At 31.6% G+C, this 23,298-nt stretch overlaps 1 pseudogene; it reads right to left on the bottom strand.

Moving 5' to 3' along the window:
* Positions 1–12,279: 12,279 nt before the first annotated feature.
* On the bottom strand, positions 12,280–22,447 carry LOC105110309 (zinc finger protein CONSTANS-LIKE 9-like; annotated as a pseudogene).
* Positions 22,448–23,298: the final 851 nt, after the last annotated feature.

Below are 23,298 nucleotides of genomic sequence, written 5' to 3'. Positions count from 1 at the left end.
CAATCATAACCTATACTCATAAAAATATAACTATGGTTAGAGAAATCACACAAATTTCAGTTGGAAGAGTGATAACAGTAATGCAGAAACTTCATTGGCACCATTTCAAGCACACTATAATTTCCAAAATTCTTATGGATATGCATCTTCTTATACTCCACCTCCTAAAAGAAATCTTGAGGAAACATTGGATGCATTCATTAAAAATCAAGAAACAATTAATGCTCAACTTACTCAAACCATGCCAGATTTTAAAAATAGTCTTTCAAAATTCATATCTGCTATTAGTTTTCAAGAGAAAGGTAAATTTTTATCTCAACCACAACAAAAATCCAAAGGACAATACAATTCAAATACAAGAAGTTCTGGAAGCCAATATATGGATCAAGTTAAATCAGTCATCACTCTTTATTGAAAAATCCACTTTTGAATCTTGTAAGAAAGATGATGAGTTAATCTCTGAGGGTAAGGAAGGGGCTCAACCTGAACATTATAAAGAAAAAACTAATCCCCACCAATACTTCTATTTTCTCGTGCCATAATCAAACAAAGGAAAGTCAATCACGATTCTGAAATCTTTGAAACTTTTAAACAGGAAGAAATTGAGGAGAACAAAGACATAAAAAATGTTGTCGCATATATTTTATCAAGATTGACAATAGATTTGACACGACATCACACTAATTGACGATTACTATCCAAGTGAATCTATACTTTTTCTTAGTTCAATGTCTTGGTTTTCTAAAAATATTAATCTTCTTGCTTTAGGATTTTTGCCAACTCATTGGAGTACCGAAGATAAAATAAATTTTTTGAATAAAGTGAAGAACTTTTATTAGAATGACCCTTATTTATTCAAATATTTTGAGGATGCATTTCGGACAATGAGTAAGTTTTGTCATTAAACTTTGTCATTCAAAGGTATGTGAGAGTCATTTCTCGTCAAAAAAGACAACTGCAAAAATCTTATAATATGGATTGTAGAGGCCCACCATGTTGAAAAAGACACACATGTGTTTTGCAAAGTTTGTGAAAATTATCAAAAGTCAGGATTTATTTCAAGATATAAATAATCTTTAGATAATCTTCTATTGACTTTTGAGACGTATCCCGATAGAGATGTGCATTATGCAATTCATGATTTATAACCTAATTTTTATAAAGAACATTCTCGACATAGTCTTGGGAATCTGACTAAAAAAGACCATATTTGCTAGTTTTTAAGTAAACTGGATGGGAAGTATATCATGAACCCATAAATAGCATTTAAGTTATTCTTGGAAGTAAAAACAAAGGAAGATGTGAGCCACAATCACAACTACCTGTACATACACATGTTTTTTCTAAACAGAGAGAGAAAGAGAGTCTAGTTGGTCTACATATAGGTAGTATGATTGCATTTTTAATTTCTCATTTATAAAATCTTCTCTTCCTTCCTTTCATTTATATTCAACCTATACATTCAATATATATAAAAGTGTGTAGAAATGACAGGTTCCACAAATCATCAAATAAAAAATATTTGTGTTTTTAGTAGATCTGGTCGTGGGAAAGAAAAAGAGTTTTTAAAATTAGCAAATTATCTTGATTAGGTACTAGCTGAGAGAAAGATTCATTTAGTGTATATGGGAGGCAGTTTTGGGTTAATGGAGGGGTGTGTCAATAACTGTATTTTTAGGAGGCAGTCAACTTTTGAGGGTCGTCTCCAAAGCTTTAGCAAAAGGGAACATTATTGAAAAAATTATTAGAGAGAAACTACAGCTCTCCACAATATCTAATCGAATGAATACAATGTTTAAGTTGATGTTTTTATTGTCTTACCAGGTGGTCTAGGCACATTGGCAGAGATCTTTCATATTTTCTCTTAGGCTCAATTTCACATTCACCATAAACCTATAGGTTTGCTTAATGTTAATGATTTTTATGATAAATTATTGTCTTTTCTTGATCATGTTATGGAAAAAAAATTTCTAACATCTTTGGCACTACAAATTATAATCTCTACTACTATTGTAAAATAATTGATTGATCAATTGCAATCTTCCATCCCTATAATTGATTCCTCCATGAGTCGAATAGAATGGTCAAACAAAAAAAGTCATCAAAAATTAAGATTGGATTTGAGCCTTAATTTGTAAAAACTTGTGTCTTTTGGTTTTATTAATAGTATAATATTTTTCCATTTTGGTATCACTTATATTTGTCTAAATGTGTTTCAGGTTTATTAATGTTCGTTATTGCAGGTAATGTCTTCTATACTCTATCTTTCTACCTTAGAACATTGAGGACAATGTCTCATTTTAGTTGGGGGAAAAGGTAGTAGTTGATATTAAAAAAAATAACTAATTGAGTTTTCTATTTCATCAACCATTAGCAAAACTGTTGTTGCTAGGATGAGAGAGTAAATGAGTTCTTTTGTTAAAATGATTCTTAAGATGCTTTTTAGTAAACATTTTTAACAATATCTATTAGAATACTTCTCAAAATATTTAGGTTTGCAAACTTTCACACTATTATCAATTGATTATGCTCATATACTCATTTAACAAGTATTCTTAAGTCTTAATTTTCACACACATGCTTTAACACGTGATTATTAGTTGCACATTGGATTATTATATTATTTATATTCTTTTGTTAAAGGTAACAACTAAGGGCAATAAATAGTATATAATTTGCAATAAATAAATAAATTGATAATATTGATGATAATAAAAACATAGATAAGTTTGGTATCATAACCTTCATAACCTAATCAATTAAACTTGAAGGGTTGTTTTAATACCTAATACCATAAAGTCAACTGACTTGTGAGTTATTGGCCTAGTGCTTGTTACATGGGTTAAGGAGAAAATCTTAAGATAATCAAATATTGCACTATCTACATCTTAGTATCTGCAACCCAAGTTACTAAGCTCGTAGGGGTGCCTCAACACCTAATGCCATTATACTAACTGGTTTGGGAGTCATTAGCCTAAAGCTTGCTATATGGGTTAAGGATGCATTGTGTTTTATTTTAAAAAAGAATAATAATAATAATAATAATTAAAATAATATAATAATAATCTCAATCCAAGAAAGTTAACCTTAAACATTAGAATAAAATTTTGTTTTCTTCCAAATAAAGCCCCAAACTATGTGTTGATCTATTGAGCACATAAAAAGAAGGTTTATTAATATTTTATTTAAAAAGTATGAAGCGGATACATAAATTTAATGAGAGTTTATTTATCTAGATAGATTAATGAAAGTTGAATGATGAATGTCTTGTTTTGTGGAACTTGCAAATTATTTTTCTATTTTAATGCTTTGATTACTAGGAACTAATAATAAGTTGGTTGAGAGTGTGATTAGCGCTTAAAAGTCCATTTTTATCATGGTTTTATAACATCATTTTGCACTTTAAGTATCAATAACTCCTTAATTAAAGCATGTTTTATAATAACATGTCTAATAATATAAGATACCTTTAATTTATGATAAATGTTTTATGATAAATATTCATCTTAAATGTAGACCTATCATAAAATTAAATGATTGATTAATGAGTTTAACTACTGAAATTGAGATGACAAAGAGAGGACTAAACTTAGTAAAAGATGTTGGTTCAGTCCAAATTGGAACACCATTTGGTTATTGGATCATAACTGGAGCTATAGAACTTGGATTTAAGTCTAGTTTATATGGATGAAAAACTAAAACATAGGCCTAAAACTTTCATGAGAGTCCAAATTCAAAAAGGTCATTTTCAAGTTCAAATTATAGCAATAACGAAAAAGTCAGAATCTGTCTTGCAGTCCAGACACTGTTCAGTTTTCAGCCTATATCTCGAGTTCTACAAGTCCAAATGACCTTATTTTTGTTTTGTTGGAAAGCCGAGACAATTTTCTAGAACTTTCATGAGACTTTATATTCAAATTCTGATGCCAGCAATAATGTTTTTACAAACAAGAAGATAAAAATTATTACCAAGTCAAGAGGCGGTGATCCACTCAACAATTAGTCATCAAATCAATAGTTTTGAATTTTAGCCTATAAAAGAAGGCATCTGCCATGCATTTAGATATCTTGATTTTCATATCAATATCATGTTCTTACTCTCTCTCTCTTTATATTTTTGTAATTCTTAAGTTTTGCTTTCATTAATCTCTTATTTATACTTTTCATTTTCTTTACTATACTTATAATTATGTTCTTATCTTGTTTATCTATGCTTCTCTTATTCATAATGTTTAGCTAAGTTTATTATGTCAAGGTGAAAAGGTTTTACTAATAGTGTTAGGATAAGTATAATATAAACTCAATATGGACTTCAATGATTATATCATAAACAACTTGCTATTAACATGTCTTATCATTTTTATCTTCTTAATTCTTAATACCTTGCTTGTTAAATGGTTAATATATATTTGTGTTGTATAACACTAGGTACAACAAATGCTTGGCACTTTCATAGTCAATCTTATGGTATAACTTACAACTGTGTTATGAAAAGAACTTGATTTGTTATTAACATAAGTTAACATGTTGAATTCCTGATAATATTTAAAAGTTTGATGTTACTTCAATAAGATAAATTAATATGATCATGTTAACAAGTTATAATGAGTTATTAATGACAAATCATCCGATTGAAACCTCCTTTATGTGTGGTTTCCAGCTGAGTAATAAAAAGAGTTTATATTATATTTATTTTTAATACAATTAGTGGATCCTCTAACATTGACATTTGTTTTTATCATTGTTTAATCCTCACATTAATATTATATCTCAAAGTCCTCTTTAACTTATTATTATTTGTAATTTATATAGTTAACCTTTCTATGATTTGATCCTGGTCTTACCGGGTTATTTATTACATCGACGTTCTTGCATTTGGGAGAAGATATTAATCTTTTGGTTGTGTCAATCATCATCATCATCATCACCATCATCATCATCATTATTTATAATTTATATAATTAACCTCCCTATGGTTCGACCTCGGTCTTGCCTCATTATTTATTACTTCAACACTCCTACACTTAAGATGGGATTTTGGTTCTGGTTAAAGGGGATTGCTAGATGGGATCTCTGGTTAGCCCAACCACACAAAGAATTTTGGTTTTGGTTAAAGGGGATCGTAAAATGGGATCTCTGGTTAGCCCAACCATATAGATTTTGGTTCTGGTTAAATGGGATTGTCAAATAGGATCTCAGGTTAGCCCAATCACACATACTTTGGTTCTGATTAAAGGGGATCGCTAGATAGGATCTCAAGTTAGCCCAACCACACAAATTTTAGTTATGGTTAAAAGGGATCGCTAGAAGGGATCTCAAGTTAGCCCAACTACGCAGATTTTGGTTCTAGTTAAAGAGGATCGCTAAAAGAGATCTTAAGTTAAAGGGGATCTGATTAAGAGGGAGATTTAGGTTCTGGTAAAAGGGGATCACCATGAGGAACTTAGGTTAGCCCAACCACATAGAGGGTTTTGGTTCTAGTTAAAGGGGATCATTAGAAGGGATCTCAAGTTAGCTGATTAATACTTAAAAGTACATTTTATCAAGATTTTATATCATCATTTTACACTTGAAGTATCGATAACTCCTTAACTAAATCATGTTTTATAATAACAAGTCTGATACCATAAAATAATTTTATTTTATAGTAAATGGTCATCTTAAATGTAGGTTTATCATATAAATGAAAAGGTTGATTAATGAGTTGAAGTATTGAAATTCAAAGGACAAAGAGAGGGCCAAACTTAGAAAAGAGATGCTGGTGCAGTTCAAATTGAAACATTGTTTAGTGATTGGGTCTTATCTAGAGCTGTAGATCTCATATTTAGGTTTACTTTATATGGATGAAAGCTAAGATATAGGCCTAAAACTTTCATGCAGAAGGTAAGACTCAATTCTATTATTTGGAAGTCCAAATCTTAGCAATAACGTAGAAGTCTGAATCTGTCCTATAGCCCAAACACTGTTCAGCGTTCAGTCCATATCTCGAGTTCTAGAAGTCCAAATGACATCAATTTTTTCTTAGAAAGCTGAGATAATTTTCTAAAACTTTTATAAGCAAGGTTGGTTCAAATTCTGAGATTATCAACGATGTTTTTTACGGACAAGAAAATAAAAATTATTATAAAATCAAGAGTTGGCCACCCATGTCACCGACAATTATGCTATGAAAGGAACTTGATTTGTTGTTAACATAAGTTATAATCATAAATACCTGACAATATTAACAAGTATTAGCATTATTCAAATAAGATAACTAATGTAATCATGTTAACAATTTATAATCCGATTAGAACCTCCTTGGTGTGTGGTTTCCAATTAAATAATAGGAGTTTATACTATAATTGTTTGAAATACCATTAGTGGATCCTCTAACCTTGACATTTATTTTTTATCATTATTTAATCTTCACATTGATCTTCCTTCTCAAAGTTCTCATAAACTTCTTTCTCTTCTTCTTTGTTACTATTACTATTACTATTACTAGTATTATCATCATCATCATTATTATTATTATTGTTGTTGTTGTTGTTGTTGTTGTTGTATTATTATTGTTTATAATTTATACAAATAACCTTCATATGGTTCGACCTCGATCTTACCGGGTTATTTATTACTTCGACACTCTTACACTTGGAAGAAAACATCAATCTTTTGATCGTATCATTAGCCCAATCACAATATAGATTTTAGCTTTGGTTACAGGAAATGACTAGATGGAATTTTAGGCGCAAAAAAGAAGAAGAGAAGAAGACAAAATTTAAAAGGGCGCCAAGAATGAGTTCTCAAAATAATCGAGTTATACATAGTTTTAATCGTTAGTTCCTGATTGAAAAGATTGTTGTAAGGATAGAATTTCATATCAACCAAGTTTTGAGAAGATCAAGATTGGAAGTTCAGTTTTTTTTTCTTTACAAAACTTACTACGTGAAGTCTTTGCTCCGTAGTATTGTAAAGAGGGGACATTTATTGTTATCCATTTTTGGGTTTCCAAACAAAAAAATAAGAAAATATAAAAAAATATATCAAAAAAATTCAGAAGAAATCCAAAAAATAATAGGAGAAAGAAAAAGATGCTCCCATAAAATGGCTAGAAATGGGTTGAGGAGGTTCAAAAATACAAGAATTGAACTTTGACATTATTTTTTTTTACTGATGAGAGCCCTGTTGAAAAGAAAAATTGAATTTTGATGAGGAAAAGTCCAAAATCAGATATTTATGAACTCAATTAAATTTTTTTAAAGGTTGAATTGAATTTATAAAGGGTTTGATTGTAAGAAAAAAAAATTTAAGTCAATTTGAGCTTTATTGGAAAGAAATTAAATTTCAAGGTTCCAATTATAATTTACCCATGGACTTGATTACAAAATTGTAAAAGAATTCAAGGACCAAATAAAAAATATTCATTTAAATTTGGAAAATGGTGTTGTTTCCTTAAACACTGTTCATCATCTTCTTCAGAAGACGTTTCATGCAGTAAAGGCCGAGATATGTTATAGCAACAAAAGCGCTAATTTGATTCAATTATAGGGCATATTTCACAGCTGTCATCCCTCTGCTTGCTATTATCAAACCGGCCGTTACCAGCACAAAGCCGTCTCTGGCCTATAAAAGCAAACGAAAAGAGAGTACATAATTGGGGGGCGGAAAAAAAAATAGAGAAAGGAATAGAGCAGCACGAAAGGGAGACAGAAACGAGCAGAAGGAAAGAATGTAAGCAGAGGAAATTGTTGAGACCAAAACCAGCTTTGCCATCGTCTTTGTCATTTCAAAAACTAGAGATGAAGAAGAAGAAGAGTGCAGACAAGAATGAAACAAAAAGGAGAATCAGAAACGAAAACAGTAGCAGAAAGAAAGAAAGAAATGTCGCTTAATCAAAGCACTGATACCCTCAACTTCGTCTTCATCTTCAGGCAGCAGCTCCAGTATCCAGGATCAAGCAGATGAATTGAAAAAAAAAACACAAATACCAGTAGCAAGGAAAAGCAAACGGAAAGGGGAAGATAGAGGTCTAAAGCATGTCGTTGCCTTCGTCTTGCTTCTAGGTATACTTCTCCGGCTTTGCAAGATAATGCACAAACACTGTGCACTTGAAACTTAATTCTTGGTGGTTGTATTCACACACGCTTGCCGGTAGAAGACTACCAGGTCACTGGTTTGGGCAGTGACCTGGCTTGGTCTGTTGGTTCTAGTTCAATTATACGGGTTTAATATGAAAAATATTAAAAAAATAATTTTCTCATGTATTTTTCTATTGAATTTTGCTTAGTATTGATTTGTATTTTTATACCATAAAAATACAACAATTTTATACCATAAAGATACAAATCTAATATTAAAATACCTAGTTTTTATCAAAACATTGAAAAATTAAATAAAAAAAGTGTTTTTTTTCAAACATACGACCCAATATCTCAAATAAAAAAATCATATCATATTTTCATACAATAAAAATTTAAAAATATGTATTAGCATGCATTTTAGCTTTAATAACCAGTTTATTAAAGTCATAAAAACTAGGTCAATATTTTAAAAATTCCAAAAGAATTATTTGTTTTTTTAGTATCTGGGGTTACGACCTTATACGTAAGACGTATTTTAGATATTAAATTCTTTTGTTTACGTTAGAACAGTTAGATTTTACCCGATAAGATAAGGATTTATTTATCAAAGAGGACTCTTCTTAAATCATAGACAGACCAACAACTACAAAACACGACAAGACTTTAGATTTTATCAAATAATAAAACAATGCAGTTTATGTTAGGTAACGTATATTTAGGGTACTAATATTTTCCCTTTATGCAATCAACTCTCGTATCCGATTTTTAATATCAGTTAGGGTTTCTAGTGACCAAAATATTAGGTAACGACTCCTACTATATTTTTCCACAAATAAAAGACAATTTCTTGTCTCCCTATTTTTTTTTTTCAATTTTTCCAGGATACCAACATTCTAAGATTTGAGAGTGGATTTTTTTTCATCGTGACGTCACACACGTGCGACACCCCTCAAAACTTTATCTCTTTCTTCAACCAATTTCTCATAATTCACACACAAATCTAAACAATGTCTTTCAACTCACAATAAAAAATATAAATGACCACGACAATCAGTAAGGGAAAACTCTTTCCAATCCAAATCCAAGTCAAAGATAATAATTTGTTACAGTCCACAATCCTTGATATTTCTAATCTCGAGTCAACCATATACAAAGTCCCAAATTAATTTTGAAACCTTGACCATGATTCCAAGATGATATGCCTAAGCTTCCTAACTCGAACAAACTAGTAATTTAATATGAATATAAAGAAAAGTAGGTTTGGTTATACAATTTTTTTTTCTTATAGTATTTAGGCTGGAAATTACATGATTTGTAATAGAAATGAGGGATAAAGTCTGAATGAAACTCTTTGATAGGTTAAAGACACCATAAAAGAACTCCTATCAAGATAAAGATGTCATACTTTTTGTAATTAAGAGTAATAAGTCTGAATTGTTCTTCAACCAATCCTTGAAATGGAGAACTAGGAAGACAACTCTCTAAATAAAAATTTGAAAGTTTTATATCATTTAAAAAGTGTCTAATATTTGGTCCGAAATATCATTATATATTTGGAACAACCTTCTAAGTCTAGTAAATACCAAAATGATATAATTGAAACCCAAATAAATAACTTTGTTAAAAAAAACACAAAAAATAAAACAACAATAACTTTTCATACAAAAATCCAGTGCATGCATGGATAGGCAAAATGAAAAGTTGACATTTTGAACTTGAAAATCATATAAAGTATGCTTATTTTCCAATATAATAAAATGGTGAAAATTCAAGCTCGAATTTATCCACAAATTGATTGGTAAAATCAAACTCTCCAAAACTCTCAAATCATGATAGAAACATTATTTGAAAACAAAACAAATATATTTAAACCATTTTCATTCAGTTTACAAGCCTTCAAACTTATCAAAGCTTCAATCACACTAATCTAATTTGTTAAGGCACTTTGTAGTTATTTTGCCTGAACTCTCATCATTGGATCATCTAAGTGCCCATACGTATTAGAATCAACCTCTTTCATATTAGAATCATGATGCATATCACTCTCATCATCATCATCTCAATTCTCATATTGGTCAAGATCCTTTTAGAGCTGCTAAAATTGCCTTATCATTTCATCTATTTTAAAGGCACGAATATCTTTATAAAATTCTTATACATGATATCCATTAATAGCCATGATTGTAAATCCTAAGTTTTGATACCAACTTGATACTGGGATGATAGTTTATATAGAGTAGAAACAATATATTTACACAAAAGTATAGTTTATACTCACCAGTTTAAGTTACAAAATCAAAGAGATATAAATGCAAACAACTCACCACTCTAAAGATACAAATTCACTCACCACTTTAGAGATATAAACTTAAAGAATAAACTTCACCACTCATAATGAGATATATAACCGAATAGGGCGTTAAAAGGTTAAGTCAAAGAGTTTTTCAATTTAATTTCTTTAAAAAATATTTAATATAAGTTTCAATGATCATTATATAATTGAAATAACTCTTCAAATTTATAAATAAATGAAAATGACATAATTAAGATCAAAACAAATTAATTTTCATAAAAAATAGATAAATAATAACTAACACATGTTTTTGACTTATTAAAAATCCAAATACATAGAAAGTTTCAAAATTAAAATAGTCATAACTTATTGTACATAACTCTAATGCATGCATGCATGGTTGGATAATATAAAAATATCACATTTTAAAATTTAAGATCACATAAGATAAACTTGTTTTATCATTTGAAGAGAGAAGAATTCAAGCTTAAAGTTAGCTCACATGTAGGATTATTAGAGGACTCTCGTGAGAATAAATAACATTATAAACTTTATTTATTTGTGTTGTTAATTTAAACTAAGTAAACTATTAGAAGACTCTCGTGTCAAATCACTAGGCTTTCTAGGAATTTGCATTCTTTGAGATTTGGTCTAAATTTGTTATTGATCTAAGCTTAGTAGATAGGGTGGTCTCTTTAGGTAGGCTTATTTGTAGTATAGTTCAATATTTTTCCCTTCTTCCTTTTATTTTAACATGTTATATGTTAATTCAGTTTTGGAGACTGAATTAGAGAATTGTATAAAAACTAGAGAATAACATGGAGGGATTGAAGTGGATAAAATAAAAGGAAAAATTGGTTGGCATGTGTAATACACGCCCCCAGCATAAATCACTCCCACTTGGACGACACATATGACTCACCCTGAACTTTAATAGTGGCATGAGGAGCTTCAATGTACGTTGGTGTTTTATTCTCTCTTTCTTTCCTTCAAATTTGTGCTGCTCTTTTATTCCTTTCTCTTCCCACGTCCGCTAGCTTCTCCTCTTTTTTCTTTGTTTGGATGGCTTAGTTTGGGTCTAGTTCCAAATAGAAAGGTTGTCTTTTGAAGATAGCTACGCTGTTTGTTTGGTTCAGACCCAAGCAGAAGAGTTGTCCAGCACAAACAATGTACTTTTTGTTTTTGGTAGCCCATCACCATCAAGTTCTAAAATAGAGGAGGTAAGGCAATTGCCGCAAACACAGGAGGCAAAAAGGTAATGTTGACTTAGTTGAGCTATCATGACACTATCACCCTTCGAGGAAGGTGACAAGTTTAGATAGCCTAGTCTGGATAACGTTAAATATTTAGGCGATAATCAACAACATGTGAGATTATAAATTTTTACATAACAAGCTAAAAAGCCTAGACTCGGAGAAAGTGAAAAAAAGTTAGAAGATAAAATGAAATTATACCAAAAAATGTAATGCACACCCGGCTTTTCATAAAGATGAAATAGGACGTTATCATTTCTTCATGAGAAAATTAATTGGCAATACAATCATACAAGTCCCCTAACAAACTCTACCTACAAAATAAATCCTGAGGACATTGTCGTGCAAGCTCTACTCTTACATGTTTATTCCTCATGGTTTAGTTAGAAGGACGAGAGCAAGATTTAATAGGGTTGTTTCGCGAATGCCACATCAAGATAGTGATGCCCTTTATGCTAATAAGCATAAACGTGCAGGAGTTTATTAAACAACGAAGTTAATACATGTAAAGAATACCTAAGTGAATGATCTTCCCTTATCTTATGGCATTTATCGGCCAAAGAAGTCAGTACACAGTCTAAAGTATACTCTTCTACAATCAACAACAAAGTTACAAGTAAACAATTAATAGATTGAGAACATTAACAAATAATTAGAAAAATATCTAGAATTATAGAAATGGACTGTACCCTCTTAAAAATACAGCATATATAATCAATCTGGTTACATTTACAAACCCACAACTCTAGTTTCTTCAACCCTACAATTGGTTCAGGCCAGATATCATATCCTCTTAACTAAATGTATAAATCTTGTGATATATACAGGTCAAATGGAGAGAGAGAGAGAGAAAGAAAAATTACAACGGCAAGATCTTTGGCCAACCTAGCAACTAACCTAAGCAGGAGCTTAGAGGATTGATGGTCAACATTATGAGCATTGAGCATCTTTATGGTCGGATAAATATGTATACTTTCCCTGGAGTAAAAAATGAAACAGATGAAGTTGCTCAGGGAAGTGGAAAGGAAATGAAAACTTTCAGTGTCAAGGCAAGGCAATCAGGCAATCTTGATGGATGATGTTAGAAACCATCTTTCATTTCTGTTTATCAGAACTTTTTGGTGAAGCATCAGAAACCAGCTCTTTTACTTCCATACTCCACCTTTTCTCTCCACAAAAACCTAGACCCCAATGATACCATCGTATAGCCTGTCATTGCTCAAGGAAAATAATATATCTACATCTGTTGTTTAGGAAATAGTATCGTGTATCTCCAAACTGAAGATCAGTTTCTTTCCTTTTATTCTTCCAAAAACATGGTTTAAAATTGCACACTCAGAAACTACTTGTTTGGCTCAGCGGATCATAATCATAAGCATCACCAGCTTTGACAAAACGACCCTTCACACGCCTTCTTGCATATGCCCTTGCTTTGCGAGATGCATATCTCACTTTCTTTTCAAACCTATGACAGAAATAGCCATGCCATTAAACATAGGATGGCCATAAATTGCAGAACAATATGCAGAGGATTCTGAAAATCCACAAAAGTTTCAAATAAAGTACAACCATAAAAACCAGAGTTCAGAGTCTAGGTGAGCAAAATATTTGTGAAAATCACTAAAGAAAAAGGTTACTTGGGTATACAGTATAATATGTTCTCTTGATTTCTCCTCAAACCAAGTCAGCTAAAGGAAAGAAGTTATATATGCAGTCATTTATCTTCACATGTCAACTACAAAAAGAAACATAAGAAAAAGATAATTTATAAACTCAAATACATACATTGCGTTATTTCTTATGAATTCTATGATATCTTGAAACTCTATTGCTACACTATATGGACATATTACATGATGATAGAATACAAGAGAAAAATAATATAGCACACAATAGACATGTACAACTAAGTGAGAAATTCAACCAAGTCAATAATTTTTTGTATTAAAAATAAACAAGAGCAGCAGTTAGTGAAGATAACTAAAATCAATCAAGGTAATGAGGATTTAAGTTATTGATCAACGATCAAGTCTTATTCAAAACATGAGTCTTTTGCAGTTAACATTAGTGAATGTTGCAGTATAATTAGAGTTGTAACACTTATAACTGTCAAGAGTTTGTGCACGAATAGGAATTGCACTAGGATTCAGGTTCTAAAATACTTTTTTGCCATAAAAAACTTATAATAGAACTAGGATTTATAGTTTATATAAAATTCAATCTCTACAACATTATAAATAGGTTGTCTAGTACTTGGAAACATGAGTTAACCCAAAATATATGATTTCTTTACAAGCTTTCTGCAATTTATTGATTTCATTGATTTCTTTTATTTATCACAATTTATAACTTTCTTTTATCTTTATTGCTTTACTTTTTACTTGGTTTGCAGATTTCTTGGCATTACACACCTTAATCTCTTAACCTATTAAACCAAGTTAAGAATTCCATTTTGTTTCGGGATTAAATTTCTAAATGTAGCTTTTCCTCATTGAAAAAAAAAGAACAAATAACTATCATATTGTTTGAAGAATTCATCAATTGATTAACACCCTTATTGGGACCCATTTGTTAAAATAATATTGGTAATCATGCCAAAGATAACATGGTAAAAAACATGATTATATTAACTGACAATCAATCAGTCCATACAATTGATAAAGGTCATTTCCCTAACACTAGGAGTCTGAAAACAACTCACAAACATATACGTCAATGGTGTAGCCTCCATCAAATGTGTCACAGGATGGTTCTTCATCGTCTAATTCACCCCATCAACAAAGAGGAGTCTGAAAACAACTCACAAATATATACACCAATGGAGTAGCCTCCATCAAATGTGTCACAGGATGGTTCTTCATCATCTAATTCAACCCATCAACAAAGAATTGCATCTGGACATAACCACAATGTCTTAACGATGCCACACTTCCCAACATTATTACCTCTACCAATTAGTGGTGGATATGGTACAATCAAATGCTCACAACTGACTGGGCTCTTTCTAAAGGTAAGTCTTTTTATCATAACTTAAATCTATCAAATGATGATTTAAAAGTTATCTAGTTAAAAATGGAAAACACAATTGTCATAACTTACCACAATAATATTGTTATAGTCAACAAACTCATGCAAGTTGTGGCCAATCAGCTCAATTAAATCTAGAACAAACTCAAATAGAGTCGATTAGGCACTCCTTTTAACTAGTTTTCGATAAGGCAAGTTCCATGATATACTTCAATAACAAGTATCTAATAGAAATGTTTGGAAGTTCTTAGCCATGTCTTATGTAGCACATGACCACACAATAAACAACATAACAAGCTTAGCCCAAGTTAGCCCAATAGAAATAGAGGCTCATTTTCATAAGCATTTTTATAGAACCAAAAGTAACACTAGCTAACTTAGATAATCCAAAACCAAAGGGGAGTTTATAAAAAACCATGTCCTTTGTTTCAGGATTCTAAATATAAAGTACCCTATAACCATAATAGAACAGAAGTGCAAAAAGTTAATTATGGAAAGGATGCAATGAAATATATGAGAATGATTTGTAGAGACTAAGTACTAAAATATTTACACCTTTATAGATAATTTTGTTCGATTAAAAAAAATGTTGTCAACCAAGCAAAAAAGAAGACACTTAGAGAAATGTACCTAGTTGGCTACTTAAATGAGGTCATAATGACACATTTAAGCTTTGAGGAAGAGTTTATCGGTCATAGAATTCAAAGACAAAAAATCATTTGAGATTGTTACAGTAAAAAAGCCTTAAAAAACTAACAAACCTATTAGTAAAGAAACAACAGTAACCATAAAAAAAATACTCATTTGACATCAAGAGGGCCAAAGAGATATTGAACTAATTGGAGGAAAAATCAAACTTCCAAGCAATCACACAATCTCCGTTATTGAGCAAACAAAAGGGAAAATAAATTGTAAGTGGCATGACTTATGAATACATTATACTAACAGTTGTGTCATCTTTACAAATCATATCGACAAGGCATTAAAAGTTGGTAGCATTCACTTCTTGAAAAAGAAAATGAATCGAGGCGAGTCCCTAGTGCCTTTCATTTTTCCAAGCAAGGCAATTTAACTACGCATTGCATATAGGCAAGAGGTGTATCAATCATATTAAAGCCAAAGAATTGACAAATTAAGAGAGAACCAACTTGGACAAGTACTTATTGCCAGTGTTGTCAAGAGGTGCTCCAAACAAGACAAGGTGAGAACCGGTGCCTTTTATTTTTCCAAGCAAGGCAATTTAACAAGGCATTGCATAGGTGCTCGCTTGGAATGCAAGCACTAGGTACTAAAGCAAGCACTTGTTGAAATTTGTTTTTTTTTTTCTTATTTTATGAATTAATGTGTTTTGACATATTTGCCCATATTCTTTCTATCCACCACCACAAAAAATAATTTAAGGTTATAGTTGTAAAAGTAAAGAGTAGGGTTTAAAAAGAAAAAAGAATCATCAAAATAGAGCTGTAAGCACATTTAAAGAGAGCATTGTGGGTTAGTGGCAGCCATGGTTTTTCAAAAATCAAAAACATTGAAGAATCAGGTACATCTTCATTAAGAAGTATAGGAGGAGCATCAAATTCTAGTTCTGGATATGAAGTGGGATCAAGTTCTAATTCTAAAGAAGTGCATTATGATTTAAGTGATGATTTGGATGATAATCTTGAAATGAAGGATATGGGAGACTGAGTGAAGGAGATGAAAGTGCAAATTATGATGTTGTGTTGGAAGATTGATGATGATGATGATACTTAAGTTTAAATATTTTAGTTTTGTTTTTAAAGGTGAATAGTATAACTTCTTAATGACTGTTAAAATATTTTAAGTTTCACATTAATCTTCTAGTCTTAGTTTTTAAAATATATATTTGTGATTTATATATTATACTATTATGCATTAATTTCATTTGAATTTATAACTTAGTGCCTTGTTTTATCCAAGTGTGAGCTTAAAGTTTCAGACATTTGACAGACTTGACGCCTTAGGGTGCCTTTCACTTTTGACAACACTGCTCACTGCAATAAGGAATGCCATGGACTTATCACTTCTTACCACGGCTAGGAAAGCTTTCACATAGCATCAAAAAAAGAAAGCTATGGAATTGAGTATTCATCAAACTCTCTCCAACATAGATCAATAGAGGGTCCAGGGTTGTCTGTTTATCACTAAACACTAAACTTGTGGAATAGGTTGCAACCCATAATTGCACCCACCATGAAAGGATGTTGCTTTCAGCCTTGGCATTCCTTTAAGGCCTTATAAATTTGACTAAGGACAAAAGACCCTAAAGCCACGTTGCAACCTTCTACTAAGGTAATAATATCTTCAAGATGCCTTTGAAGGCTTCTTAGACCTAGAGTAGATTAGTAATCTACATACCTAGTATAGCAAGAAAGCAATGTGCTCACATTGAAGCATAAAAAAAAAAGCTATGGAATTGAGTATTCATCAACCTCTCTCCAACACAAATCAATTGTGGGTCTAGGGTTGTCTATGTATCACTAGGTTATCTGTGTATCACTAAACTCGTGGAATAGGTGCTGCCAATAATTACACCCACCATGAAAGGATGTTGCTTGCTCTTGCCTCGGCATTCCTCTAAGGCCTTGTAAATTTGGCTAAGGACAAAAGGCCCTAAAGCCATAGTGCAACCTTCTACTAAGGCAACAATATCTTCAAGATGCCTTTGAAGTCTTCTTGGACCTTGAGTAGATTAGTAATCTACATACCTAGTATAGCAAGAAAGCAACATGCTCACACTGAATTGCAAGGTTTCTTTCTTTCTTCTTTTGTTTTAAACAAGCATCATACACAAAAGTAGCAACTAATTGGTCTTTAAATTGACTAATGAGCACTTGTTAAAAGACACATAATTCTTCACCCTCTATCCAGAGGTCTCTTATCATGGAAAATCAAAGAGGATTAGAGTCTACATCCCATACCTAAAGTTGAAGACGTTAGCAAACTTTGACCAAAAAGAGTGCACAACCAACATCACTTTGTTTTGTTTGATGGCGATCCTATAAAATTGAATGGCATTGAGAATCCTTTGACGTTTCCACTTATCACAAAGGTGTTGTTTGATTCAGTTATATTCAATTGGTATAGTCAAGTTTCCATTTATCACCAAGGTGATGTTCGACTCAGTTAAAGTCAATTGATATAAACAGAAGAGGCTATGTTAGGCCATGTTGCAATTTATTTCTTCCAAACATCAAGGATGACATGGTCATCTTGAAATTTTTTTCTTTTGATGTCTAATGGAAAGAGAAGCCCTTTCAAGGCCAATTTCTTTTTGGTGGCCGTTTGCATTCCCCAATCATACCCTCTGGGGATGCAATGGGCCTTACTAGATTTTAAAGGACAATTTCTTTTTGGTAAGGCCATTTGCATTCCCCATGTTGCAATTAACATTGGGGCTGCAGTCACATTTTGAAAACAAGTAATTAGAGAAGGTTTTAAAGGAGAATTGTTGTTGGCCATGACTTTTTGAAGAAGAAAACGTAGGTTTTGGGGAAACTTTAGTTTTTGTAGAAAAATAGTAATGATTTTGGGAACAAGATGAAGAGCTGAATATAAATTGATAGAGAATGAGAAAGACAACTCATTTTGAAATTGCTTAGCAGATTGACATGTTTGAAAGTGAAACATGATCAACATTTTAAAGTAGTGCTCCATTTGCCATATCATTGATGGTCATTTATCAATCAATTTAAAGAGGCATGTTGACATTACTTCATTTTTTATCTAAATAAAAGTAATACAAGGAGCATTGTTTATATAAAAAATAAACAACCACGTGTTGTTTGATCAAATGCAGTAGTTGTTCACTTTGTGTTTTTGAGCAAACCAAAGACGATAGGATTTAGGTTATTGAACGAAGAACAAGTCCTATTCATTACAAGAGTCTTTAGCAGTTGACTAGCAAATGTTATAGTATAATTAGAGTTGTAATATATATAACTTCTAGGAGAAGATGCGCAAATAAAATGTATTAAGTGTGTGCTAGGATTCAAGATGTAATTAATATTCTTAATTATCATAAACAGCTTGTACAGGGCTAGGATTTATAGTTACGAGAAACTCAATTTCTGTAACATTATACATAGGTCATCTAGCTGCTATAAACATATGTCAACCCCATATAAACAATTTCTTTATAAACTTTCTGCAAGTTCTCAGTTTATTATTTACTTAACGTAATTTACAGCTTTCCTCTATATCTTTCTTTTATCTTTATTGCTTTACTTTTTACTTGATTTATAGATTTCTTGGCATTATGCACCTTCACCTCTTAACCTGTTAAACCAAGTTAAGAATTTCACACTTCGTTTGATTTTCAAGGTTGTTACTTGTCTCTGCTCAAGATTAAGTTTCTAAGTGTAGTTTCTCCTCGTTGAAAGGAATGAACAAATAACAGGTACCATATTGATTGAACAATCCATCAATTGATCAATTATAATAACATGATAAGATTTTTTGAAAAATAAAAATAAGGAAATAAGTATAAAATATATACAAGTCTCATTTTGGGAATCATAAAAAAACTCCAAGTGAACCTACCAAATAGATTTTCATATTATTAGATTGATAGCATACTTACTTACGTGTCTTTTTCTTTTCCATATAATGCTTTACTGCATCACTTCGGTTAGCTGAAGGTAAAGGACTCTCAGGGCATGGGGGACACCATGAAGGCTCTCCCATGAGAAGCTTTGAAGATGCTCCACAGTCTTGATAATCTCCAGCATTACTCTCTCTAGTGAGGCTAGAAAATGATAGGCTGGAATGGCCTTACCTTGTCGTAAAACAAAGAATTGGTTCAGTCTTATTACTAATCATAGAATCAGTAGATGGTGCGTTGCTGCATATTGGCTGATTAGTATTTAAAAGTGCATTTTTATTAAGGTTTTATATCATCATTTTGCACTTGAAGTATCAATAACTCCTTAACTAAAGCATGTTTTATAATAATATATCTAATAATATAAGATACCTTTAATTTGTGGTAAATGTTCATTTTAAATGCAGGCCTATCACATAAATGAAAGGATTGATTGATGAATTTAAGAACTGAAATTGAAAGGACATTGGTTGTATTGTGTTGACCAGTCCAACTGATGACCCCTAGAGAGATCAACATTTAACTATCAATGAAATAAATAAAAAATGTCTAATGCTAAAAGTGTTTATAAAAGACAAGTGACCACAGACAGGTAGATTCAAAATTGTAGTAGCCATGCATATTATCATGCAATCGAAGGTAGGAAGAAAATGCCTCGGAGACAAAGAGAACATGTATGAGAATTGGAAATCAGGACCAACAGCTAGGTAGGTACGGTACCCTGAGAGTCAATTAATCCTGAAATGCATTAACTGATTTATTATTCAATAAAATTTGTTGTTGACAACTAAAATGAAGCCATACAAGTTGATGGCAGTTTTTAACCCCATGGCAGACATTTTCTTACTTCCACTCCAAAATCAACTAGCCAATGTTGTTTGATAATTACTTCAATCTGGTTCCAAGATCAGTAAAATCAGGAATTAAGATTGTTTCAGCTTAACCATGAACATTTCTTCTGCAGTACATGTGAACACATTGCCCTTATCAGGACATTTACTTCCTTTTCTCTTACGCAAGAATCCATAAAACACAAGGTGAGATATAATGTGAAATCAATTCTTGAAATATATATCAACAATAGAAGTATTTTTTTCAATCACGTCAGAGTGAAGTATTTAAACTATATAAATCCCCCCTCCCCACCCAAAAAGATGGGTAAAAAAGCCTATAAATGGAAAGGAAATTGACCAAAGAGAACTGCTGCAACTTAAAACTATTTAATATTATCTTTTTCCACTAACTAATTTGACATATTAAAAAATAAACAAAAAAGACATGGTAACCCCGAAGTATACATTTATTTTCAATTGTTACAACAAGGAACAAACAAATCAAAAGACAAAGATACATGCACAGCAAAAGATAAAAATATAAGAAGAGAACCTCAATTGTAACTGCACCCTAACAATTGGAATCAATAATAGGCATGTCCTTTGTCCCAAATAAGCTATCAATGCCACCATTCTTAAAAAGCTCTTCTGAATTATTAAGAGTAACACCAAATAGTTCTTCATAGTTTTCAAGATTCAAATCCATTTCAGCCATATTGAAGTCCTCATAAAGATCAGCATCTTCATAGCGTGCAGGACACTAAGTCCCAAGACAGTATAACTGCAGATTGATAGAGTGAAATTTGCAGAAGGTCCTTAAGAAACAGAAAATAAAATTTTTCACATATCCAAAAAGCAAAGGTAATAACTCTCTCTCTCTCTCTCTCTCTCTCTCTATCTATCTATCTATCTATTTCTATGATCACGCATGTGTGTTTATTTCAGTTTGCTAACTTGAAACGATGAAATGATGTTAGGCTTTGACTGACTATGAGCTTAGATGGATGTAAGAAAGCTTAAAGACCAGAATAGTCAATAGCTATGAAAGCAAACAGGAGACAACTACTTTCACAACAGCCAAAAAAAAAAACAGTCTATCTCTTATAATGTAATGTACGAGCCCCTCATCAAAGTTGAAGTTACATTTCCCAAACTAGTAATGCTTCAGTGGACAGAGTTGGTAAGGTTTATCTTATCAATGAGGTTGCTTCATCTGACACGAGAGATTTTAGATTCAAATCAAATAGCACATAAACTATAAATGGACAAACCACCAGACATTCCAAGTGCATCATTACCATGCATGTAGAAGGCAAACATTATCACAAAATTAGTTCTGAGATTAAAAGAACCTTTGAATGATCAAGAATACTACTACAATATAACTTGTTAAAATTGCTAAACAGAAAAAACATATCATTAAAAGGAGGGATGAGATTCCCAACTACATATATTTTCTCAGAAAGAATAGGCTTTATTTAGCAATTTAAATTTTAAAAGCCAGACTGTCAAAGGTTAAGCATACTGCATAGACAAACAATTGGACACAATAACAACAATTTTCTTATGAGGAAGTTTAAATTTATAACATTCTTCATACCCAGAAATCTACAATGTGAAAAAGATTAAAGGGGACCTAAAATGTGAAGATGATTGAGAAAAGTAATTTTACTTTCCTGCAAGCCAAAATTTAGATCACCAGGTTGCTTATTAGATTATTCATGCAACCAAATGACAGATACCTACATCTCTACAAGATAATTTTATACCTTTGGCAAAGATGAATTTGGAGATATGGTTGGCTGGTCTAAATTGTTTGGCATAGAGCTTGATTCAAGTACTGAATAAGCCTCATGTCAAACACCTGATTTAGCTATTTCACACCTGTCATTAACCCCAATAATTCCATATGCATTATGGAAAATAGTATTCTCTGTTGGACCCCAGGTGTTTTTGGTACTATTTTCAGCAATGCTCATTAAACCCAACTCTTGCTCACAAATAGATCCACCCCTAGAAGGGAAGTCTAAAATGAATGGCCATTTTAAAGAAAGCTCAAAAACTGATGGACAGCCAAAGTATCAATTGATCGTTTGCTTTTTATATGTGGAAGCTGATGTTGAGGAGCCATAGCCCATCCAATCACAATTCTGACAAAGAGAGATTCTTTCTTTAGTGCGTCTAACTAATATAGGTTGTGAATTGCATCTTTCACATAAGAGGGTCCGTGAGTGATGCTTGGACAAGGCATTAGCAAAATGAACAATTTGATCGCATGATAAGCATAAGCATACAGCATCTGACCGGCAATAAACCATGGACCTTTGCTCCCCATAAAAATCACAAATATAACCTATGATTTAACTCATTATTGACTCAAACCAAACTTCACCAATACTGAAACCTCTAACTGCAATAATTTGCAGCTAACAGAAGCTACCTTCTTTAGAACACCACAATTCCACAAACAGATTTTACAGTTTTCAGATTTTAAAACAACCTTCAAGCATTACCTAACATGAAAAAATGTTATTATTTATGCTAACAAAGATGAATTATAGGAAATCAGATGAGAGGTATGCATTTCAATGAGACTACTGGATTGTCACTCTACAATCAAGACTAGATGGGAAAGCTTCATTTATTTTAGATAATAATTTATACACAATATGAAAGTGAAAAATAAGAAGAAAGAAAAGGCCAATTCTAGAACAAATTAAGCTTCATAAAGAACCAAAAGAGGGGGCGGAAAAAGACAACTGCAAATGTTTAACTCCATTAAACAAACAGAAAAAGCATGATCTATCCAGGGAAATCAAAGGCTTTAATTATGAACATTGCTTGAAGCAATGCAAGTTAAGAAAAAATAAAGAAAACAGAAATCTTTGATGAAAATTAACTACTTTTCCAAGCCCTGACCTTTTCTTTCAAAGAAAAAAAAAACTGTGAAAAACAAAATCAAATCCAGTAAAGCAACAAAGCATACCTTTTCGTGTTAGAACTGTTTACTACTTTAAAAAAGAAAATCAATTGATTCCACTTGATGTTTGGCATGAAAACAAGAATTAAATCCAGTAATGGAATTCAACCCAAAAATACACACAAAAAATTAAAGAATCGGCCAGCATCTAAAAATAGCAAATACCAAAACACAGAATCAAATAACCTGGTGATAAAAATGGAAGGGAATTGGTAATAAACAAGCTCA

This window comes from Populus euphratica, unplaced genomic scaffold (genome assembly GCF_000495115.2).
Source record: "Populus euphratica unplaced genomic scaffold, PopEup_1.0 scaffold245.1, whole genome shotgun sequence".
In the NCBI taxonomy this organism is placed as follows: Eukaryota; Viridiplantae; Streptophyta; class Magnoliopsida; order Malpighiales; family Salicaceae; genus Populus; species Populus euphratica.
This window is presented reverse-complemented; position numbering and strand designations above follow the sequence as displayed.